Source organism: Macadamia integrifolia, unplaced genomic scaffold, assembly GCF_013358625.1.
Source record: "Macadamia integrifolia cultivar HAES 741 unplaced genomic scaffold, SCU_Mint_v3 scaffold1054, whole genome shotgun sequence".
Classification (NCBI taxonomy): domain Eukaryota; kingdom Viridiplantae; phylum Streptophyta; class Magnoliopsida; order Proteales; family Proteaceae; genus Macadamia; species Macadamia integrifolia.
The window spans coordinates 134-4,380 of record NW_024868068.1 but is presented as its reverse complement, the minus strand read 5'-3'; the positions used below and the strand labels follow the sequence as shown (position 1 = coordinate 4,380).

At 36.0% G+C, this 4,247-nt stretch overlaps 1 long non-coding RNA gene across 2 annotated transcripts; it reads right to left on the bottom strand.

The window, feature by feature from the left end:
• Nucleotides 1–2,469: 2,469 nt before the first annotated feature.
• LOC122062500 lies at nt 2,470–3,876 on the bottom strand. 2 transcript variants are annotated; one of them, XR_006134992.1, is made up of 3 exons: nt 3,689–3,876; nt 2,790–2,854; nt 2,470–2,687 (listed from the first exon to the last, which is right to left on the bottom strand). It is a non-coding gene; the product is annotated as an uncharacterized LOC122062500 (long non-coding RNA). The 2 variants fall into 2 exon arrangements; XR_006134993.1 differs by lacking the exon at nt 3,689–3,876 and adding an exon at nt 2,966–3,025.
• Nucleotides 3,877–4,247: the final 371 nt, after the last annotated feature.

Genomic DNA, 4,247 nt, shown 5'->3' with positions numbered 1-4,247 from the left:
CATGCATCTTAGTGATTGGTTTCTGAATTTAGAAACTATTCCAACATGATACTAGGAAGAACTCATCAGCACAAAATAAGTATTTAGTGCAAAGATTGAGACTGTCAGGTCATAATTAGAGGCCCCTGCAGCTCCTTCCATGACTGATCAATGCAATATGCAAAAAGTTTGTCCAGACAATATAAGATTAGTTTGCACCACACAATATGCACAATCATTGCAAACTCTATATTGGGCAATAAACCAAGTGGTCCAGATTGTGCCCTCTAATCTCAGATTTAAACACACCTTCATGCTCCAATGCTGTCCTAAATCAGCAACCACAACCTTGGAGTTTAGATTTGCAAAATATCTGCCATCCCCCTCCAATCCACTGCCTCCCCCCAGTGTTAGGATTGGATACATGTAATGCAATTGCTTATTGAAAAAGAATGCATGAGAAGAAACAACGGATAACCAAGAAACATGAACAAGAAACGAATCCCTAATTAAACTTGGAAATGGTGGAAGCACTGAGCACACAAAACTATACAATTGTCAGAGCCTAATTATGCACTAGGATTCGATACATGTAATGCAATTGCTCATTGAAAATGAATGCACGAAAAGAAACAACGGAAAACCAAGAAACATGAACAAGAAACGAATCCCTAGTTAAACTTGGAAATGATGGAAGCACTGAGCACATAGAACTATACAATTTTCAAAGTCAGATTATGCACGAGGACTTACACAGAACTATACAATTGTCAAAGTCAGATTATGCACGAGGACTTACACAGAACTATACAATTGTCAAAGTCAGATTATGCACGAGGACTTACTGTTTATCATGTTATCAGTACTGTTCCTATTTAAAGGATGTGTCACAGCCATATTAGAACTGTGATAATGAATTAAATTTCAATCTTTTGTTCGGTAAGTAGATTATTCAACTCAACCTAATCCCAACTAAATGGGGACAGCCACATGGATCTTCCTTCTCCAATAAACTCTATTCAAAGCTTGCTACTTGGTCTAAGCTATGTATGTCTTGCCTCACCACTTCTCTTCGAGTCATTTTAGGCCTACCCCTAGCACTTTTAGTTCCTTCAATCTAAATCATATCACCCCTCCTTATTGGAGCATTCGCCTCAGCTCCACATGTCCATATTCTATACCACCTAAAATGAATCTCTCAATTTATCATGTATCAGAGCTACTCTTAAATTTGATTCAATTTTTTTTTCATTTCGTAATTAACTTTTCTAGTTTTGCCACTCATCCATCTCAACATGTTAACAATGTTGATCTAGAAATTTGAAGGATAATGTATTTTTTAAGGAATAATTTGCATTTCAAGTGAATTGTTTGGTAAGTTAAGAAGCAGCCTTATAGCCCAAATTTTGAGAGTGCTAGAGTGTTTGACAATTTTTTTTCTTACAATGGCAACATCAGCTCTAGATTCTTAAACCTAGTGAATTGGGATCAGCTGGAATCTCAAACCTCGTGAATGAAGCTCCCTTGGATCAGTATTTGCACCTATACCAAATTGTTTTATCTTAATTTTGTAGCTTCTAGGGTATGGAAGAAGAAATAAGAAAGAGCAAGCGAGCAAATGTTGGATTTCTGTCCATCCACTTGTCTTAATTAATTTTCTTCTGAACAAATTTACGTGAGTTTTGCTTTGATATGATTGGGGTTAGCAACCATATTCCCAAAAAGTACATTACATGAACACTACAATCCAATACAACATAAATGGCAAACACCTATACAATCCATCATATTCCCAAAAAATGCATTACATGAACACTACCATCCAATACAACTTAAATGGCAAACACCTATACAATTCATCATATTCTTGAAGTAGGAACGCTGACATTGATTCTTGAATTTAAAGAACCTTAATATTTCCTTTGAATTCCTAAAACCCCAGTTAAAACATTTAAGTTCCAAGGCTTTAAATATCTCGCCTGTACTGCTTGAAGAGACCCCGGGTTTGCCACTGAAGATATTAGAATTTGCATCTATATTCTTCAAAGTTAAAATATAAAACTGTAAATTATGGAAACAGATTGGATTTTTTTATCAGTGGTTTGGTTCAACAAGTGTAGTCAAGGAACATAGGTGGTGGCTTGCCCTAGATATTTAAAAATAAATTTTTTTTTTTTAGGGGGGGGTGGTGGCTTACATGTAATTTTGTATCTTTTTTTTTTGGATGAATTTATTTTGTAATTTTTTATCTTGAATGTAAAGCAAAAATTATTTTCAAAGATTCTTGTTTTATTGAATATAACTTATAGAAATTCAATATGTAATGCATCAATACTACATTACAGACATTGTATTTTACACACTTTTAATATCTCACGTTTTAACCCCCTCCGAGTTACTCATTAAGGCATAGGGATTCCAGCCAGGCAAAGCAGTCTTGACTGCACTGACAAAAAAAATTTTAATTTATTGGAGACTTGGAGTGCTGATTGTGTTAATCAAATAGCCATGTATTCTCTGAATATGTACGACTGTATGCAATGGATGAAATAGAAAATGTGCTATGAAATATGACAATGGTGGTACCTGCAAAAACACGGGTTTTTTCCGGAAGAATGATTCCAAAATACGATAGCTGGTGATGCTGCCACAATCTTCTTGTGAGAGCAAGCTCCCCATGCTTCCCATACACAATATCTCAAGTTTCACTGCTTTACCAAAGTAGACATTCTTTATATTAAGACGGCCAGAGACTGAAAAACAAATGGGCTTGCATACTTGTGAGTGCGATGGTTCCAACTCCAGATTACCTTGTTTATTTATCTTCTCGGAGTAACAAGAATAGAACTTGGGGGCAGTGAAGCTTCAAAGAATCCTGCAGAGATTTATAGAATCTATTACAGAATTTGTCTAAATAAGAAAGGTAAAAGCACTAGAAGATGCAAATAAAATTCAGGGATGTGTGTTTAAGACGTTTTTTCCTTACAAATTGCAATTAATTTCCTTAAGGTAATGAAATGGCCATATCCAGGGCCGTATAAGAGTATGGGTGCTACCTGCACAAGGAAACATGAGATTTTTTTTTTGGAGTATCTGTTTTGTCAATCATAAACACGGGAAGCAGAAGGATAACTGAGCTGATGTTCCCACTTTCGGAGTCATCAATGGCTCGGCTTAGAAGAGTTCTCTGGTCTTAGCAATAGCAAGGCTTTTTTCAGTTTCAAGTCCTGCATCTTGGATTCTTTATATCACCTCTATAACTCGGGAAAAGACATGAAATATTGACTACATTTAGAGAAAGTGGGGTCTATAGCTTTGGGATAATGAATTGCAGAAAATGATAAAGCCAAGTTGGGAAACCAGGGATAAAATCTGCAAAAGATTAAGAAAAGCCTACTCATATTTCCAAAATCAGAGCAAATTAAAAGGACGTAAGTCCAAAGAAGACAGAGGGAATTGCCTACCTCTAAAGCTCAATACTATTGTAAAACAAGAAGATAGGAAACAGAGGCAAGTTCCAACTCCACATTTCCTTGTTTATTTATCTTCTCAGAGTAACAAGAATAGAACTTGGGGGCAGTGAAGCTTCAAAGAATCCTGCAGAGATTTATAGAATCTATTACAGAATTTGTCTAAATAAGAAAGGTAAAAGCACTAGAAGATGCAAATAAAATTCAGGGATGTGTGTTTAAGACGTTTTTTTCCTTACAAATTGCAATTAATTTCCTTAAGGTAATGAAATGGCCATATTCAGGGCCGTATAAGAGTATGCATGCTACCTGCACAAGGAAACATGGGATTTTTTTTTGGAGAATCTGATTTGTCAATCATAAAGACGGGAAGAAGAAGGATCACTGATGATGTTCCCACTTTCAGAATCATCAATGGTTCGGCTTAGAAGAGTTCTCTAGTCTTAGCAATAGCAAGGCTTTTTTCAGTTTCAAGTCCTGCATCTTGGATTCTTGATATCCCCTCTATAACCCAGGAAAAGAGATGAAATATTGACTACATTTAGAGAAAGTGGGCTCTATAGCTTTGGGATAATGAATTGCAGAAAATGATAAAGCCCAAGTTGGGAAACCAGGGATAAAATCTGCAAAAGATTAAGAGAAGCCTACTCATATCTCCAAAATCAGAGCAAATTAAAAGAACGTAAGTCCAGAGAAGACAGAGGGAATTGCCTGCCTCTAAAGCTCAATACTATTGTAAAACAAGAAGATAGGAAACAGAGGGATTTAAACCGGAACCAGAGGCTTGATCTGGCAGCA